This window comes from Diospyros lotus, chromosome 13, assembly GCF_014633365.1.
Source record: "Diospyros lotus cultivar Yz01 chromosome 13, ASM1463336v1, whole genome shotgun sequence".
Classification (NCBI taxonomy): Eukaryota; Viridiplantae; Streptophyta; class Magnoliopsida; order Ericales; family Ebenaceae; genus Diospyros; species Diospyros lotus.
In genome coordinates this window covers 29,425,815-29,447,999 of record NC_068350.1, presented here as the reverse complement: position 1 = coordinate 29,447,999, position 22,185 = coordinate 29,425,815, and positions in this window count along the sequence as shown.

Genomic DNA, 22,185 nt, shown 5'->3' with positions numbered 1-22,185 from the left:
GCCATTATATAACTTGCACACATATGTCAATGCATGAGATATGTATTCTCATTTCTATCGTAACATGCAACTAGGCATTCTCTGGTGATCATTATCTTATTCAAGGATGCTTTTATGAGACATTATTCATCTAACGTGTTTATGTCTATGCATTTAATGCACCCAAGTCCCCCACGCGTAAACACGCTAATAGTTGTACACAAATTGACCAAGAACATCTAGATATAATTTAGGAATAATAGGATACCACACAAAACTTATCCAAATAGTTTTAAATATGAACCAAATCGAAGCCTATTGATTCTATTTTATAACGCAACAAACAGTTCGTAAATCCGATATTTTTACAAGAAGTTATGCCCAAAACTGTGGAGCATGCGTAGGTTGTAAAGGCTAAAAACGATCGACCGATGGGAAGGAAACTATCGACTGATAGAGGCTTTTTTCACCCAAACTTTTAACCTATTAAGGCAACGGTCAACCGACAGAACCCTCTACACCCAGAAGGTCGACAGATTATGGAAAATGGTCAACCGACAACACCCTTTAAGCCACGAACAACCCACATAACACCCAAAATACATACAAGCAACACCAAATTCTTGCATGCAACAACACCCTAGCAATAACATGCCATTGCTTTTAGAAATATGGGGTGAATCATGTTTTCGTTTAGAAGCTAGGAACATTTTATCAAAAATACAAGAAAAACGACATGAATCACAACCAACTAGGTTTGAACAAAACCTCATTCCAACGAAGGGTTTTATGGAAACTTAACCCAAAAATAGATGTCTTAAGAATTACGAAGGAGCATGAGATTGGAGGCACACAACAACAAGATTCCAATAGAAGAACTTGCCTCGATAGTTGAATGAATCCGAAGAAGAAGACAAGCCACAAACCAAGCTCACAAAACCAGCAAGACGCCTTCTACTTTATCAAGCAATCTCTTCTTTAGCATCAACAAGATGGGGATGAAGGAGGACAGTTGGTGGAGCAAAAGAAGAAGAAGGATTGGGAGAAAGAGGAAGAAAAATGAAGAAGATTATACACAAAGCTATATATATACTTCTCCCATTTTCCCATTTTCCCTTGCACTTGCAACTATTTACATGGTTGTCATTCCCCTTTTTCCTCCTTTAAATTAAATAGAGATAATTATTTATATATGTACACACACACACCCAGCCGAGAGCCCCATTTCTCCTCAATTCTCAAGGCCTTATTTTGACTTTTCCACACCCTTTGCATTTGACTTTCCACCCTTTTTCACTCCCCTTGACTTTGATTATTTAACTCACATGGCTTTCATGTAATTTCCATTTTTTCACAACACTTAGAATATTTTTAACCATCTAAATCAATTTTACCAAAATATAGAACCCACCCACCAAGGCCAAGATACTTTAGACCCTATGTCGGGTCGTTATAGATTCTCCCCCCCTTAAAAGAATTTTGTCCTCGAAATTCACGCTTGACTCAACAAATACCAAAGGATAGACTTTACACATTTCATTTTCTTCTCAAACTCCTAGGTAGCTTCATTCAACACTAAGCCTCTTATACCTACTAGGAGCGAGTCCTTAATATCTTATTTTTTCTCCTAACCTATAAATCATCTTTCCATTCGAACTATAGCATTACCGTTGGCATCTATATGCCTTTATAGTTCTTTACATGACATGATAACCACTACGTCCCATATTACCAAAAGCTGATATAGTCAAATTTGCATCAATATAAAGATCAACATCTTCTCATGCACTAGGCCTACACCAGAAGACATCAAGGGCCGTAACCCTACAAGCACCGATTGCCTTGGGCAAACATCGACCACATGCACTAGATCACTCTAGGAAAGCATCATAACTAATACTTCACATGCACTGACCATCTCATGTGAGTATCACAAGCCATATCTCACACACACCGGTTACTTTGGCCAAGTATCACATGCACTAGATTTCACTAAATAAGTATCACATGCACTTGATATCGCCAGGCAAGTATTCAGGTACATAACTGTAACTCACCATATCTTTGCTAGTTAACTCGAATATGTAAGCTCGTAAAGGAACACTTTTACATAATAGGAAACATCATGCATACTTTGAGATTAAGTTCATTACCCTCTTATGGAGTGATTCTATGTAGATACTTCTCTCTATCTTGCTCCTTTGTCATCATAGCGCCTAGTGCCCTCTTTCTTAGTACGTTTACATAGACTTTTTGTAACGACCCATTAGAGGGCCTAGTATTTATTTAAAATTAGTTAATTAATTATTGAAGTAATTAATTAAGAGGATTTTCCATTTAATTATCTAATATGGCGATTTAGATTTTTATTGAGTAAATAGCAATTAATTATATTTATTTAGTGTTGAAATTAAATGCAAGGACTTGAGGGTCATTTAAGAAGTTGTTATTAATTTAATTAATTAATAAAAGTTATTATGAGAATGGAAAGTCCATCCGAGAAAGGGTTTTGGATTTATGGAGTCTCCTAGTTGTATTAGGAGAATGAGATGCCCTAGGGTTGCTCTCTTTCTCTCTCTATATATATATCTTCCCATAGCATTGAGTTTCTTCACGCCGTAGAGATTAGAGATCGCATAGAAGAAGAAAATAAGTCAAGAGCTATTGCAGTAACAGTGAGTAGCATAACAGTTCGATTAGTAGCATTCGAGTTCGATCAAAGAGTTTAAGGCAAGTATCCTTCCCCTGTAATCCTTTCTTACAGGTCTTGATTTAGTTTGATATTAGATTTCCAGAATTGAATCAGTTCCAGTGCATGTATATATATATATGTGTGCGTTACAGTGAGTTATATCAGTTCAGTGCATGTTTATATATGTATTTACATGCGTACAATGAGTACCAGCCAGTTTATGCATGTTCCTTGCAACGTTTATATTAGTTATGATCAGTAAATCATCCCTCAACTTGTTTATATATCAATTGGGATTGTTCTCCCAAGATTTCTTTTGGAATGGTGTAGTGAAGCTAAGTTTTGATTCAAGGTATGATCTCTGTTATCGTAAGCTTTATATCTGATAAGATTCCAGTCATTCGAATAAGTCTTGTGTCATTCGAATAAATTTCAAAGCATCCGAATAAGTTTCAGTGTTATCGTAATGTTTTTCCCTTGTAATGTATCAGTCATTTGAATGACTGCCCTGTCATTCGAATGAGTCATGAGATATCGTATCATTCGTATGAATTTTTGAGGTTTTTAGACTGTCATTCGAATGAGTTTTCTGCCATTCGAATGAGGTTGCTGAAATCCTTTTCTTTCATTCAAATGGCTGCCTTTTCATTCAAATTGCTTCCTTAGACTTTCTCAATCATCCAAATAGTATCAAATGGCATCCAAATAGCTTCCAATAAACTCTTGATTCAAGTCTTAAATTTAATATGAATATTCAATTATTCAAATATTGAATTTTTATGTCAAGATATGATAAAATCCAATATGCCATGCTTATACTTAGAAATTTCAGAATATTTGAATCTCAATATTTCTAGTAAAAATCATATACCATGTTTAGCAGTTCATTATGACATGGTCAGCATTATTTTGTGAGATTATGTGCATACACATTGTATGAGCATTGAGCATGACTTATGTGGAGTACTACATATCGTGTGCCAGCATTTATATGAGCATTGCATTATGCGCGCCAGGCGGCTTGCCCGCGGGGATCCCACTAGTATCAGTACAATTATATCTCAGTTATAAGTTGCTCGCCTGATGTCGACCAGGGAGCTAGGGGCATATTGCCCAAAGTATGTGCTTACAGTTTTTATGTTTGCAGGGCTCAGATCAGCCAGGTATGTGTTACAGTTATGTGGGCTTATGGGCCAAAGTTGCATACCTGCATTTAGTTTACAGCTTATGTGCATTACATCTTATAAATGCCATCCAGTGATTATTATATCTCTCAGTACAAGTTCAGTAAGTATTTTTATCAGTATCGATACTCTTCGATTCAGCTTCAGTTATTCTTTCCAGTTTATTACTTGCTGAGCTTTGTAGCTCACCTTGTACTCTTCACCATTCCAGGTCCTAGTGGGGGAGTACCAGATGTGGGGCCTAGCAGTAGTGTGTGTACGTGGAGCCGCTCAAGACCAAAGATGTCTGGGAGTTGTTAGTTTATTAGTTAGTGCTTGATCAGTTTAGATTCATTTTATTTTCCAGTTTAGGGAATTTCCCTTAGATGCAATTATGATTTCATTTTTTGTTGACTTAGAGTCTTATTATAGTTAATTGATATATACAGTATTGGTATCAGTATTCAGTTATCAGTTAGTTTATTTTATTATCCCCAGTAGCACCTCTTCTTGGGCAGTTCTAGGAGAGGGGGTGTTACAGTATTGGTATTAGAGCAGTGTTTTGAGGAGTCTCCAGTACACACATAGGATGTTGGGTAGAGTTAGGACTTGTGTCCGTCGGTTAGATACGTTAACCCAATTTACAGTATTCTAACCCTAAGTGGTGATACAGGAAGATGAGTAATCAACGAGGACGACCTCGTACTCGCAATCAGGCTACTTCTACACCAGGCGAGGTTCCAGTTCCCACACCAGGCTCACCAGGGGATTCTGGTAGTGACTTACGACAGGGTATGGCCGAGATGCGAGGCATGTTGGCAGGCTTGATGAGGGTAGTTGATACCCTAGTGACGAATCAGGTGAGGCAGCCGCAAGTACACCAAGAAGCAGGAGGCAGTGGAGGCGAACTGCTAGTCGCCCTAACAACTCCAGTTGTAGCGACAGACACTGGGAGTCAATTATTGAAGGACTTCATGGGGTTCTGACCGCCAGCATTTCATGGACGTATAGATGCAGCAACAGCGGCGAATTGGACGCTATCAATAGAGAAGCATCTCTGATCTATTGGTTGTGCCGACGACCGACGAGTTCGACTTAGCACGTTCATGTTCAGAGGCGATGCCGAGAGATGGTGGGAGACTGCCCGCCAGAGGTTTGGTGATCGAGAGCCCACATGGGTTGAGTTTCAACAAGTGTTCAACGATGCTTATTGCCCAGAATGGGTCAAGGAGCAGAAAGTCTACGAGTTCGTGGAATTGGTACAAGGTACTAACACGATGGCTCAGTACGAGGCAGAGTTTACAGCATTGTCACGATATGCTCCGGAGTTGGTGTCCAGTGAAGCAAGGAAGGCCGCCAAATTTCAGAGAGGATTGCGTATGGATATCCGACATGCTTTTGGAGGAGCTCTAAGCGTGGATTATGCCACGGTGGTTCAGCGAGCATATGCTATCGAGCGAGATCGCAATGAATGGAGAGCAACACAAGCAGCCAAGAAGGGCACAGGTACATCTCAGGGTTTGTCCAATAATAATAAGAAGAAGAAGTGGACAGCCGGACAAGGAAATAAAGTAGAGAATAATCCACAATGTGGTCAATGTGGAAGGAAGCACGGAGGACCGTGCCTAGCTGGGAAGAACGTTTGTTTCAAGTGTGGACAAGAGGGGCATAGAAAGAAAGATTGCCCGAGGAATCAAGCAGTACTCCCCGCACCAGAGGTCACTTGTTTCAGGTGCAGACAAAAAGGACACACAGCCAACCGGTGTACTCAATCGCCCCAAAATAGAGGTCAGCAGGCGAATCAGAGGCCACCAGCACTTAGAGGGCCAGGAGCGGCACCAATACCAGCACTACCAGTAGCTCAGCATCCACCGCCCGCAGATAGACAAGTGCAGGGTAGAGTTTATGCCCTTACCACAACTGAGGCAGAGCAGGGTGACGGGACTATCCAAGGTATTCTATCCCTATATGGTCATGATGTGCGTGCATTATTTGATACTGGTTCTACACATTCTTTTATTGCACTGCGTACAGTATGTTATGTTCCCCATTCTCGGATTTCTTTGCCGTACCACTTGGTTGTGTCTACACCGGGAGATAAGATTATGATAGCTAGAGAAATGTTTGAAAATTGTGAGATCGAGGTCCATGATAAGAAGCTATTGGGAGATTTGGTAATTCTCGATGTTAAGGATTTTGATTTGATCCTTGGCATGGATTGGCTATCACGACATTATGCAAGAGTCGATTATCGGCGAAAGATTATTGATTTTAAACTACCTTAATAGCCAATTCTTATTTATAGAGGAGTCAAGCCTATGTCTACGATTCCTATGATCTCGGTGATGAAAGTTGAAAAGCTAATGCGTGATGGATGCGAGGCTTATCTAGCCTTTGTAACCACTGACGAAGGAAGCAAGAAGAATTTACCCGAGGTACCAGTAGTACGAGATTTCCAAGAAGTTTTCCCAGATGAGCTACCAGGATTACCTCCTCGAAGAGAATCGGAGTTTACTATTGAATTATTGCCTAGTACGCAGCCTATCTCTAAGGCTCCATATCGGATGGCACCTAATGAGCTAAAAGAGTTAAAGGCCCAATTAGAAGAGTTAATAGAAAAGGGTTTTATCCGACCTAGTTCATCCCCGTGGGGTGCCCCAGTATTGTTCGTGAGGAAGAAAGATGGATCTTTGAGATTATGTATTGACTATCGTCAATTGAACCAGGTGACAGTGAAGAATAAATATCCCTTACCTCGAGTGGATGACTTGTTAGATCAATTGCGAGGAGCTAAGGTATTCTCGAAGATAGATTTGAGATCGGGGTACCATCAGGTGCGAGTTAGAGATGATGATATTTAGAAGACTGCTTTCAGGACTCGCTATGGACACTACGAGTTTGTGGTAATGCCATTTGGGTTGACGAATGCCCCAGCTGTTTTCATGGATTTGATGAATCGAGTTCTACGTGAGTACCTAGATCGATTCATTATTGTCTTCATCGACGATATCCTAATCTACTCACCTAATGTGGAGGAGCATACAGAGCATCTTACTTTAGTATTACAGAGACTCAAAGAAGAGCAACTGTACGCCAAGTTCAGCAAGTGTGAATTCCGGCTCACTCAAATTGGATTTCTAGGTCATGTGGTGTCTGGAGATGGTATTTCAGTGGATCCAGACAAGACCAAAGCAGTTATGGATTGGCCGAGACCTACGATTGTGATAGAGATACGTAGTTTTCTGGGTCTTGCAGGATATTATAGGCGATTCATTGAAGGGTTTGCTCGTTTATCTTCCCCTATGACTAAGTTAACAAGGAAAGGAGAAAAGTTTGAATGGAATGATGCGTGTGCACGTGCCTTCCAAGAATTTAAGCGAAAGTTAACTACTGCACCAGTTTTAGCCATTCCAAGAAGTGGAGAGAAATACTCCATCTACAGCGATGCATCCCATTCAGGTTTGGGTTGCGTATTAATGCAAGAAGGTCGAGTTAATGCTTATGCATCCAGACAATTGAAGAAACACGAAGTGAACTACCCTACTCATGATTTGGAGTTGGCAGCAGTAGTATTTGCATTGAAGATATGGTGACACTATCTATATGGTGAGAAAGTTGAAATTTATACAGATCATAAGAGCCTACATTATCTTTTATCCCAGAAGGAATTGAACATGAGGCAGAGACGATGGGTCGAGTTATTTAAAGACTTCGACTGTGAGATTCTATATCATCTAGGAAAGGCTAATGTAGTAGCCGATGCTTTGAGTCGACGAGGAGCTTCTATAGCTACGATGATGGTTCAAGAATAGAGGTTATTAGAACAGTTGAGTGTCTTATCTATTTCAACCCCAGAAGATAAACCAGTTGTGAGTTGCGCTTATATGAGAGTACAACCCGAGCTATTTGAATTGCTCAAGACACAGCAATCGAAAGATGTGAAGTTAGCACAAATCTTAGCAGATATTGAGAAATTTTCTCCTTTGGGATATACTCTACGGAGTGACGGTATACTTTTATTTCAGGGACATATTTGTATACCCGATGGTGGAAATCTTAAGCAAGATATTTTGAATGAAGCACACAAGAGTCGTTACACTATTCATCCAGGTGTTACGAAGATGTACCACGACCTTAAGCGACAGTATTGGTGGAGTGGTATGAAGAAAGATGTAGCCAGATATATTTCACAATGTTCAGTATGCCAACAAGTTAAAGCGGAACATCAGAAACCCTCAGGTTTATTACTTCCATTACCCATTCCGGAGTGGAAATGGGATAATATTGCTATGGATTTTGTGATGGGTTTACCCAGGACTACTAGAGGCTACGATGCTATATGGGTGATTGTTGATCGTTTAACTAAATCAGCCCATTTTCTTCCTATTAAGAAGACTTATTCATTAAATAGATTTGCCAAAATTTATATTGAGGAGATCGTGAAGTTACACGGTGTCCCATCCAGCATTGTATCAGATCGAGATCCTCGTTTTACTTCTCATTTTTGGGGAGCTTTGCATGAGGCATTGGGATCTCAGTTGAAGTTCAGCACGGCATTTCATCTGCAGACAGATGGCCAGTCAGAGAGGACTATTAGGACTCTCGAGGACATGTTGAGAGCCTGCGTTCTAGATTTCCAAGGTAGTTGGGTTGAGCATCTACCTTTGGTGGAGTTTGCCTACAATAATAGTTTTCATTCAAGTATTAGAATGTCACCATATGAGGCTTTGTATGGGCGACCATGTCGATCACCGATATGTTGGGAAGAGATTGGAGATAGGGCTTATTAGGTCCTAAAATTGTTGAACAGACGACAGAAAAGATCCGAGTGATCAAAGCAATAATGAAAACAGCACAAGACAGACAGAAGAGCTATGCAGACAAGCGACGGCGAGACCTCGAGTTTGAGGTAGGCGACCATGTTTGGTTGAGAGTCATGCCTATTAAAGGTGTGCGAAGATTTGGCGTAACAGGAAAGCTTAGTCCCCATTACGTTGGTCCATTTGAGATTTTGTGACGGATAGGGACTTTGGCAAATGAGTTAGCTTTGCCATCTCAGTTGTCCCATGTCCACAATGTGTTCCATGTTTCAATGTTGAGGAAGTATGTGCCAGATCCTCAGCATGTGATCGATTTTCAGACTCTTGAAGTTAAAGAGGACGTATCTTATGATGAGACGCCTACCAGTATTTTAGAGCGTAAAGAGAAGACTTTGAGGAATCGATCAATTCCTCTTGTGAAAGTACAATGGCAGAGTCACTCGGCAGAAGAGGCGACGTGGGAGCTAGAAGAAGAGATGAGGTGTCTTCACCCGTCATTGTTCGAGTAACCAGTTACGAATTTGCAGGACCAAATTCTTTTAAGGAGGGGAGAAATTGTAACGACCCATTAGAGGGCCTAGTATTTATTTAAAATTAGTTAATTAATTATTGAAGTAATTAATTAAGAGGATTTGCCATTTAATTATCTAATATGGCGATTTAGATTTTTATTGAGTAAATAGCAATTAATTATATTTATTTAGTGTTGAAATTAAATGCAAGGACTTGAGGGTCATTTAAGAAGTTGTTATTAATTTAATTAATTAATAAAAGTTATTATGAGAATGGGAAGTCCATCCGAGAAAGGGTTTTGGATTTATGGAGTCTCCTAGTTGTATTAGGAGAATGAGATGCCCTAGGGTTTCTCTCTTTCTCTCTCTATATATATATCTTCCCATAGCATTGAGTTTCTTCACGTCGTGGAGATTAGAGATCGCATAGAAGAAGAAAATAAGTCAAGAGCTATTACAGTAACAGTGAGTAGCATAACAGTTCGATTAGTAGCATTCGAGTTCAATCAGAGAGTTTAAGGCAAGTATCCTTCCCCTGTAATCCTTTCTTACAGGTCTTGATTTAGTTTGATATTAGATTTCCAGAATTGAATAAGTTCCAGTGCATGTATATATATATGTGTGCGTTACAGTGAGTTATATCAGTTCAGTGCATGTTTATATATGTATTTACATGCGTACAGTGAGTACCAGCCAGTTTATGCATGTTCCTTGCAACGTTTATATTAGTTATGATCAGTAAATCATCCCTTAAGTTGTTTATATATCAATTGGGATTGTTCTCCCAAGATTTCTTTTGGAATGGTGTAGTGAAGCTAAGTTTTGATTCAAGTTATGATCTCTGTTATCGTAAGCTTTATATTTGATAAGATTCTAGTCATTCGAATAAGTCTTGTGTCATTCGAATAAATTTCAAAGCATCCGAATAAGTTTCAGTGTTATCGTAATGTTTTTCCCTTGTAATGTATTAGTCATTCGAATGAGTGCCCTGTCATTTGAATGAGTCCCGAGATATCGTATCATTCGTATGAATTTTTGAGGTTTTCAGACTGTCATTCGAATGAGCCTTGTTATCATTCGAATGAGCCCTTGAAGATGTGAGTAAGTTGTTGCTTTATATAGCTTAGCATTCAAATGAGCCTTCTTGTCATTCGAATGATCTTCAAATTGATTCGAATAAAGTTACTGTTGCATTCGAATGAGTCGAGTTTTGCCAGTTCAAATGTTGGAAAATTTCAAAATTCATTCGAATGAATTTGAGAGTCATTCGAATGAGTCCCAGATCAGATCCGAATAGCCTTTGAATATCATCTATCATTCGAATGAGCCTTCTGTCATTCGAATGAGTCTCTGTCATTCGAATGAGTTTTCTGCCATTCGAATGAGGTTGCTGAAATCCTTTTCTTTCATTCAAATGGCTGCCTTTTCATTCAAATTGCTTCCTTAGACTTTCTCAATCATCCAAATAGTATCAAATGGCATCCAAATAGCTTCCAATAAACTCTTGATTCAAGTCTTAAATTTAATATGAATATTCAATTATTCAAATATTGAATTTTTATGCCAAGATATGATAAAATCCAATATGCCATGCCTATACTTAGAAATTTTAGAATATTTGAATCTCAATATTTCTAGTAAAAATCATATACCATGTTTAGCAGTTCATTATGACATGGTCAGCATTATTTTGTGAGATTATGTGCATACACATTGTATGAGCATTGAGCATGACTTATGTGGAGCACTACATATCGTGTGCCAGCATTTATATGAGCATTGCATTATGCGCGCCAGGCAGCTTACCCGCGGGGATCCCACTAGTATCAGTACAATTATATCTCAGTTATGAGTTGCTCGCCTGATGTTGACCAGGGAGCTAGGGGCATATTGCCCAAAGTATGTGCTTACAGTTTTTATGTTTGCAGGGCTCAGATCAGCCAGGTATGTGTTACAGTTATGTGGGCCTATGGGCCAAAGTTGCATACCTGCATTTAGTTTACAGCTTATGTGCATTACTTCTTATAAATGCCATCCAGTGATTATTATATCTCTCAGTACAAGTTCAGTAAGTATTTTTATCAGTATCGATACTCTTCGATTCAGCTTCAGTTATTCTTTCCAGGTTATTACTTGCTGAGCTTTGTAGCTCACCTTGTACTCTTCACCATTCCAGGTCCTAGTGGGGGAGTACCAGATGTGGGGCCTAGCAGTAGTGTCCAGTAGTGTGTGTACGTGGAGCCGCTCAAAACCAAAGATGTCTGGGAGTTGTTAGTTTATTAGTTAGTGCTTGATCAGTTTAGATTCATTTTATTTTCCAGTTTAGGGAATTTCCCTTAGATGCAATTATGATTTCATTTTTTGTTGACTCAATGTCTTATTACAGTTAATTGATATATACTGTATTGGTATCAGAATTCAGTTATCAGTTAGTTTATTTTATTATCCCCAGTAGCACCTCTTCTCGGGCAGTTCTAGGAGAGGGGGTGTTACACTTTTCCCTGTAGTTGAACCACCCTTCCTATATTATACAATGACTTGGGGTCATATTAGAATCATATCAAGCATAGTTACCCATCTATTTTAATTTTTACAATAGTACACACACACACGCACATATACATACATATATATATATATCTTTTTCCTATTACCTTACATACCAGATGTCGAACCCAGCATGAAGAACCGACAAATGAAATGTGAACTGTTGACCGTTCGGGATCGACCAACAGCCCCCTTACACACAGTCGACCGTCTGTTGTGCCTTACCACTGCTTCCTTTTATCGATACCTATATACACGCACAAAAACATATCGATTGACGATATTAGTTGCATACATTAACAATAATACCCTACATCATACTCACCCACATTGGGTTACATGCTCGACCATTTTATGGAAATGTTTCTACGTAGTCATATATTATTCTTATCATTATGTTCGTTAACACCTATCACGCACTTATGACTTCTCTTATATCAACAACTTTATCATATCATCATAAGGACTAACGTCCTACCACATCAGAATCACACTAAGTGAGCATCATGAGCAGTAGCTCCACATGCACTGATTTCCTCAGGCAAGCGTCATGAACTGAAGCCCCACATGCACTAGTTGGTATGTTAAGTTGTTCTTTATTTTCCCACAGGCATCATGTCATACTTGATACTAGTGCGTGTGGGGACGACCAACATCAATAAAGGGAATAGAAACACAGAGTATGATTTCAATTCAGAACCTCCTAGAATAAGTGCTTCCTGATCATATAACCTTCACAAAAAAAAAAAAAAAAAAAGATGGAGAAAATGTAGGAAAACCAATATGGGCTGCCAAGTTTGTATTTATACTAAAAAAGATAATAATTTATGCTTTATAATTATACACTTATATAATATACCTAAGTACATAAATAGCTATTTTGAAGTTATTTATTTATTTTGTTAACATCTAGCATGCTAGTTTGTCTTGTTTGGTTGTTTATGATAATTTTCTAGCTACACATCCATTAAATTTTGATGCTTTATGCTCAAAGGATGGTGTCTTCCCCCCCTTCCAGATCTTCTTTTGAACTTCAACATTTTTTAGGATAAATATTTTATAGATGTCTTTGATTTCGCTATCTATTTTGGTGAAGTTATTTATTTATTTGTTTTGTCTATGATAATTTTCTATCCCAAATAGTTATTGCTAATGGGGTTGAGTTGGTGTGTATATTGGGGGAGGGGGGTTGAGTTAGTGTATATATTGACTCAGAATCTAAAGACATAGAAGTAAACTTATATGATAGTGATTAGAGGTAAATTCTATTATTTAAATATCTATGTTTAATTATTAATGATATTAATTTTACTAATTGATTTATTTCATTGTATGTATGACAGGCGCCAGAGGATGCTATCGTGCAGGATGTAGTGGTTCTAAACCTAGCTCTTTTGGGTCCATTGCTACTTCCACCTCATCTACTGTAGCACTGCATATTTCAGGGGATGTTTCACTTGCCTCCCCCCCCACAGCATCTCCAGTTGTGTGCCTTTGCAGCTGCTTTTGCACTGACCCATACTGTAGAGTCACCAGTAGCTCCATCATCCCACTCGGTTGCTAGTCCTTCTACATCTATAATACCCCAAGAGCCTAGAGAAGGGTAGTATATATCGAGGATAAGTAAGAAAGGAAACAACACCAGCTAGATACCTTTTTGGCTGAATATAGGCAAGGAACTCCCAGATTAAATGTGTTTGAGCTGGGAAAGCTCAAGGACGGGTGACCCCCTAGGAAGTTCGTGTAGGCCCATCAGGGTAAGTTATTCCGGTCCTTCCTATTGCTCAATGCGGGATGTTACAACGTCCAAATCACAACATGTTATAGAGCTAAATGGCGATGGGTAACTTTGTTTTCTCTGTTTTGTTTTACAATATGACACATGTTAGTTTTTATACTAATTATTATTATTAGTATACATGAGCATTTTTTTTCGTAAAGTTAACATCTCTCATATTATATCGACGATCTTTAAGAAACGTCTTCATTAGGAGGGCCATGTTTGGAAAGATGTTCCTTTGGAGACAAAGGGCTTGTATTGGAATGAATTTGCGGTATTAAATTTAAATTAATAATATGTATCTATATTTTTAATTATCAATGTAGAAATGTTTCAGTTATTTAATCTTATTTTTTCTTACAGAAAATTTTTCAATGGAATCCTATGATTAATGCATTTGTGAAGAGAGAGTGGGCACAAAAGATGCCTAAGCAATACATCGACAACATTCGTAGGTGGCATGCTAATGGAAAACCAACCTTTGTGCTAGATGATGTCTGTGATTGTTGGATGCATAAATGGGAGCAAGATGAAGCCTTCAAGAAATGGTCTGCACAGGTGTCGTTGAACCACTTGAGTGAGACGGGTGGCCATAGCACCGGTTCTTCCCACCACACTGGGGGCTCCATATCATCAGCGAAGCATAAAAGACGAATGGTAAGAAATTTAATTTGTTAATAATTGTAATATTTTATTATTAAAATTATTAATTATATATCATTTTTTTTTTAGAAAGAGGAGTTTGGGAGGGAGCCCATGTTGATTGAAGTTTTTGAATGAACTCCTTCAAAAAAAATTGAAGAAGGAGAGAGGACGTATGTCGACAAACGTTCTGTGAGCATTGTTGTAAGTTTTTTTTAATTGTAAATAATATCAATTTTATAATTAATGTAAATTTTAATATTCGTAATTAACTTATTCTACTTTCTTTAGTTAAACTGTCGTAAGAAATGTACAGATAGTTGCTGGAGCAGGCGACATAATCAGATGAGGGGTCCGATCAGCCATTTGAGCCATATTGCGACCAGATATTCATTCAAGCCGCCAACGGGAAAAAAAAAGAAGAAGAGGATTTGTGGCACGTGATTCTTATCCCAATCGAAGTTTTTTTACGTCGGAAGCTGATCCACTGTCTCATCTGGCCTCAATGAAAATGCCATCATTTAAGCAATGACGAAGAAGATAAACTCGCAGGCTCAAGAGTTGAACGATTTTCGATGACAGATGCCTGAGATGCGAGCTTTGATTGAATAGCTTACTATATCTACTCATGACATGTTCCTTTCTTCTTCTTCTCATCCACAATAGACTTACCAACCTGACTCGCCTAATGGTGGTGATGATCCAGACGATTATGTTTCGTAGTTATTTTGATGTAACTGTCAGCATGGTAGTAATATTCTGTTACCCAAACGGTTATGTTTTGTAGCTATATTGATGTAACAGTCAGGATGATATTTTAATTTTTATTAATATTCTATTCGAATATTAATTTTAATTTTATAATTTCTATAATAATACTCATTTTAATTTATATTAGAATTAAAATTATTTTAGATTATTTAGGTTAATTTAATAATTAATTATAATAAAAAATAAAAATATATTTATTTTGGCAATAGAATTAGCGACTCAATTCCATCGTTAAAATATCTAATTATAGCGATGAAAATTTCTATCGCTAAAATAATTTTTTTTATTTTTTGATATATTTAGCGACAGAAGTTTTCATCGCGAATTTAATTTAATTTATTATATATATATTTTTATTTTTTTAATGTTTTGTAGCAATAGAAAATTCCATCGCTAAAAGAAATTTTTTATTTTTTATTTATATTTTTTTATACTTTTGCTACAAAAATTTCCATCGCTAATCCGTTGCTATTTAGTTTGGTTGCCATATAGGATGACTAAATTAAAGACGGAATTTCGACGAAAATTGTCACAAAATTTTAAGAAAATTTCATTTAGCGACGAAAAAATTTTCGTCACTAATTCGTTGCTAAATTAGCGAACAATTCGTTGCTACAAAAATTTAGCAACGAGCACTTCAGCGACGGATATGTTCTATCGCTAATCCGTCGCTAAAATGATTTAGCGATTGATTTTTGGGCTTTAGCAATTGAAATATTCCGTTGCTAAAACCTGAAATTCTTGTAGTGCAAGTAAGGTAATGTCTATATTGCTGATATTGAGGAAATTAATGCAAAATGTTTTATAGTGAAAAATAAAGATATTTTCTTATGGCATATAAGATTAGGTCATATTAATCCAGACCTAATTAGAAAAATAGCTGATAAATATTTAGTTATAAGTCACCCTATGATAAAATTTAATGAAGAAATTTCTTATGACATTTGTTACCAAGGAAAACAAACTAGAGCTTCCTTTAAATCTAAAAATGAAATATCGACCAATAATGTAAGGGCCCACTCTCGAATATTCCCGTTAGCATAGGATATTCGAAATGAGGTTATCACAGAGATAATATTGAACAAACCATAATAAAACAAACAACTCAATTCATCACTAGTAGCGGAAACTAATTTAAGGTTTAGTTACACTTCCAATATCTCATAAGTTTGGGGCTCGAAGGCCATACAAAATAATTAAGAGGCTCTAATGTTAACTAACAAAATAAAAATCATTTCATCTCAAGTCTCACCAAAATGCTAAATAGGATCTTTAAGTTAGGACGTGTCTCCGTACACCACTACCCCTGGGCCTTAGTCCCACTAGACTCGCCCCCGAAAATAACCTTCCCTTTACATGGAATGGCAAGGAAGATTAAGTGAGCCACAAGGCTCAGCAAGTTCGAGAGCAATGAATAGCAAACAAGAATCAAGAATATTGTGACACCAAAAAGAGTAATCAAGAACTCAACAGTTTTATACAAGATTCATAATTTATGACTTTATCAATTTCAATTAAATGCATCATGTCACCATATATTACTATGCAAATATGCATATAAAATTTAGTATTAGAATCAAATCTCGTAGGCTCGCAAGCCATCAAACAACATATGCCAAAGTTCATTCATGTAAATAAAAATTCACAAATAATATGGAGCTAACCTACTGGACTATGGCCACCTCGTCTCGCGCCAGGTGCTCTAGGGTACCCTTCCCTTCGCGCAAAATAATAGGTGCGCAAAATTTAATAACAATAGTATATATATCATATTTTGACATGCCATTTATGAAATCACACAATGTTACCCACCTTGATGTCATGCTCTCAAATGCATAAATAAGTATCCACATGATTTAATACCACGTATTGATGACAAGTACACCTCCACAAAAAGTCTCAAATTTATGATTTGAGTTCCCATGCAACTAAAAGAACCACATCAAGCACATTGGCTCTATTAATCTTTACACACAGTGGCATTTAATTTACTGGTCACATTATAATGACTATTTAAAAAAAATGCAAGGAAAATTTTGATATGAATTCTCATAAATTTGGGCATATTCAAAAATTATTTAATCGATAATTAAATTATGCTCGTGGCAATATAAGATGGGTGCGTGGGTGTTAAACATGTGTATACATATATATATTATTTGGGTGCTTTTAAACTTACAAAGAGTATTAAACATATATATATACATATATATATATTTTAAGTGCCTTACACTTACTTTTAACTTATAGAGAGTATTAAATATATATAACATATATATATATATATATTATTTAAGTTCCTTATGTTTACTTTTAACTTACAGAGACTATTAAACATATATAACATATATATATATTATTAAGTGCCTTATGTTTACAATGAGTGTGCAGGGAGGGATTTAAATAAAATAGAGAGGGAGATAAAGAGAGGCTGCACTGATGCGCATATATGAACATATGTATGAGTATATAAATGATGGGTTGGTTGGGACAGAAACAGGGCATTCAAAGATATCTAATCGATTATGTATATGTGTATAGATGTATATGTGGGTCACTCGGCTGGGATAACAGTGGAGTTGATTGGGTATGTATATGTATACAAGTATATATGTGGGTCACTCGGCTAGGCCATCAATGGAGGCTATTCGTATATGTATATATATATAGAGATACAAGTGGGTCACTCGGTTGGGCAACAATGGCTGTTCGTTTATGTATATATAGAGAGATACAAGTGGGTTACTCGGTTGGGCAACAATGGTTGTTCTTATATGTATATATGAATATATATATATATATGTATATACAAAGGCCATTTGATCACACAGTGAGGAAAAATTTGATCGAAACAGGGGAGGCTTCCTAAAAAATGGCAGCGATTAAGAGCCTCCCAAGAACGGCCTCTCTGGTCACATATATAATATATATATATATGCGTGTGTGTGTGTATAAATGGGTTTACTCGACTGGAACAGGGCATGGCTATGAGTGTGTATTTATATATATAAGTGGTGATTCACATGAGGGCATATATCTATACGGCTATCTACTGAAACAAGGGTAGCCATTTGCAGAAAATAAGAATTAAATGATGTTATACAAGATGAAGAAGGAAAAGAAGTTATTGAGGAGGCAGGGGTATGGATATATACATATGTGTGTGTATACATTTACAGAGGCAATGAACAATCGCCCAAGAAGAGCTGAAATACACAGAAATTACAGAACGTGAATGAGAAGGTAGAAGAAACTTGCCTGAGGTTGGATGAGTCTTCTTCTTACTGGGCTTCAACGGCAAAGAGAGAGATATGCAGAGAGTACCACAAGAAAGAGGAAGATGAAGCATAAGAAGGCGCTGGGGAGTGAGGAAAGAAATGAAATAGTGAAGAAAATGAGGGGCGATATGCACTTAATTTAGAAAATCTCTACACACAGAAAGGCTATGCAAATTGCACGCCAATTCTAAAATTTTACCAACATGCCCCTCTTCTCATATAATAGACAAAAATATCTAGGGGCTTTATTGACAAATGCTAACTTAATTTATTTTCTTCTTTTTCTTTATTTTATTTTATTTATTATTATTATTATTTTATTTTGTTTTATTTTTATTACACCACCAATTTCATTATTTTCGAATTATTTATCACCATGGGCCTAAGCCCAAGCCACATGTACTCCATATATATATATATATCAAGCCCACTAGGCTTAATTTCCAACCCTGGTCAAACCCGTGACCTCGTTATCTAGTTAATTGCGGCCCACTACATTATTTGTAAATTCTAAAAATTAAACCCACACACTTATCTTCTGACCACATGAACTATAAAATAAAATTGTTCAACCTAAAATTATTTCTACGCCCTCAAAGAAGTTTCATTAAATATTAAAATACTTAGACCCACATCTACAATGCCCTTGAGCTAAAATTAAATATTAAAAACACCTAAACCTAGTTTAGGGTCATTACAAGTAAGCCTTTACAACTCTTGCACATGGACTTATTTGGACCCACTCAAACAAGAAGTATGGGTGAAAAATTTTATGCATATGTTGTAGTAGATGATTTTTTTGGGTTTACATGGGTTATGTTCTTAGCATCAAAAGATGAAATATTTCAAAACTTCGTCAAATTAGCTAAAAGAGTTGAAAGAGAGCGAGATAATAGAATCATCGCTATTAGAAGTGATCATGGTAGAGAATTTGAGACTAAACATTTTATGGAATTTAGTGAAGAAAATGGTTTTCTTCACTAATTCTCCACAGATAAACCCCACAACAAAGTGATATTGTTGAAAGGAGAAATAGGACTCTTCAAGAGATGGCTAGAACCATGCTTTTGGAGAATAACTTGCCTACTTATTTTTTGGACAAAACATTCAATACCGCAATACCGCTTGCTATATCCTAAATAGGTTTAATCTAAGACAACGCATCAAGAAAACACCATTTGAATTATAGTAAGACAAAAAGCCTAATCTATCCTATTTTAGAGCCTTTGGATATAAATGTTTTATCTTGAACATAATGGACAATGTAGGAAAATTTAAGACTAAAAGTGACGAAGGGATCTTCCTTGGATATTCAAATATTAGTAAGGCTTATAGAATATATAATATTAGAACAAATACCTTGGAAGAATCCATACATGTAAAATTCAATGAGTTTCCTAAGATAAAAATAAGAATCAAAGATAAAGAAGAGGCAACAATAATAGATCCATCAAAGGAGATTGAGAAACTAAATATTCAAGAAGAATCTATAAATGAACCATCAAGTTCTCAATCAAAAAATCAAGAGAAACCATTAGACGAGAATGATTTAGGTAAGCTACCCAAAAGCTATAAATTTGTGTAAAATCATCCAATAGATCAAATAATTGGAGAACCAAGCCAAGGTGTGAGGACTAGGGCATCCTTGCATGAAAGTAAATTAATGTGTGTGTGTAAAATTTAAGGCATAAATGGTGTTATAAAGTAGGCTTGGGCCAAATGTTTAAAGCCCAATGAAAGTGGTGGGTTAAGTAATTCTATGGGCCTAATATAAAATGGGCTTTTAAATGGGCATGGGCCATAAGTAAAAGTGGGTCTTGGCAAATAAATTATATATGTATATTGTGTGCATAATGATTGATTAAAGAAAAATGATAAGAAAATGAAAATGAAGCCAAAAGACTAAAAGGGGTTTAATAAAGTAAGTGATGTGTGTGAGTGTAAGGGGCAAATGTGGAAAATAGGGCAAGGTTGGTGGGTTAGGTGGCTGGCGAGAGGGGCATGCCATGCCCTCTTGCTTCTTCTCCAATTCTCATTCTTCTTCTTCTCTCTCCTTTCCTTGGTTCTCTCGGCAACCCTCTTCCTTCTTCTCCTTCTTTTTCATCATCTTCTTCTTCATCCATTCTCCTCTTCTCTTGGTGAAGAATCAAGCTTAAAGTGGTGGGTCTTCAACCTTGGGCAAGTTCTTCATCTTCTTGGTCTCTCCATTTAAAGGCAAGCATCCATTTTCATTTCTCCTATCTATTAATGCAAGTTATATCCTTATGTTTAATCAAAGTTCATATTTCCCATAGCTTCAATGGTGTTTTGAAAGGTTGAGTTAAATGAGTTATTCTTCATGTTTCCTAAAATTTGTGGGTCTCTTTCGATGGCTTCATTGAGTATTATTTTTGGTCTTTATGGGGCTTGTTTTTCCCCATCTTTTCTTCAAGGATTAGCAACTTGGGAGTTAGGGGTTTAGCCATGGGTGATTTGTGTCCATTTCGTGCATTTTGGTTGCATCAAGTCGACTTGTTGTGGATTAAGTCGACTCGACCGAAGTTAAATTTTTTTGGCCGTTTCTCCCTATTCTCAGCCAAGTTGACTTGTCCAAGAGGTCAAGTCAACTTGGCCTAAGTTGACTTGGTTGTTGGCAAGTCGACTTGACTTAAGTCGACTTAGATTCCCCTCAAGTCGACTTGGTAACTCCTGACAACACTGCACATGTTGCACTGTTTTAGTCATAACTTTTGATGTAGAAGTCCAAATTGATATTCATTTTTTTTATAACCCTAACTCAATAAGCTTCGATTTGGTATATTATGGGAAAAATTTGGCCCTGTTAGTGTCTTGTTAACATGTTTAGGTTATTGTAATAGGATGTTAAATTCCTGAATAAGCCATATATGGAGGTGAATGAAATCATATGCATGATCATGATGTAATGTGGCCTAGAATCCTAGTGGGTGAGTGTAGGCATGTTATTGTGAAGTTGTGAAGATGCTCGAATGTGTATGCATATGTATATATATATTGCCTTAACACACCTATTATTTTGCGTGGAAGAAAGTAAGTGGATATCCCCAAGGCATGCCATGATGAAATGACAAAAATGGAAATTTGTCCACAAGAAATGTAATACCTAGGACCTTGTATATATAATATTTTGGGAATTCGTGGAATTTTTGGGTCAAAACGTAATTTTTAACACTTTAGGGGCCAAAGTATAATTTACAAAACTTGGCACAGTGAGGGAATGATTGCAAATGAGGACAAAGTTAGGGCATAAGTGCGACCATGAAGTGAGGAAGCCCTAGACCCAAAGGATTTGCAAAACGAAGTTCGAAATGCAATTTTTGTATACTCGGGCCTAAGTACAAAAATTGTATTCTTTTCGAGGGAGGTTGAAAAGATAGTTTTTTTGGAAACTCAAGGGTGAAATGAAGAGTTCTTGACTCATAGGACATAGTGGAATTAATGGGTGTTAGTTCTATATAATGATAAATATATCCCAATAGGGGGTGAATTGGGATATGGGTAAATTTTTGATAGTTTAAAGACTTATAGTATGCAAGACACTATGTTTCAAAATATAAGGAAATATGTTTCGAAATAAACCTTTTTGTTTAGTATATTTCAAAATATAAGTAAGTATGTTTCGAAACAAAACTTTATGTAAGTATGTTTCAAAACCTACTATGATATGTTTTGAAACTTTCCTCTCTGTTTTTCTTATTTTGAAACTTTTAGCTTTTGAAACCATAAACAATGATAACTGGTAAGAGAAATAGAAACAAGTGCACATAAGGTATATAGTGGTTCAGCACCCGCCTACTCCACTACCTTCAAGCTTATCCATTTGAAGGATTTTCAAACACAATCACTTTCACTAGTGATCAACCACACCAAGGGTTTTACCACGGTTCACCCTAAAACCTTACACAATGAGTTTTTATGGGCTTAATTCAAACCTTACAACAAAATAAATAAAACTTATCTTTTACAACCCAACAAATTGAATG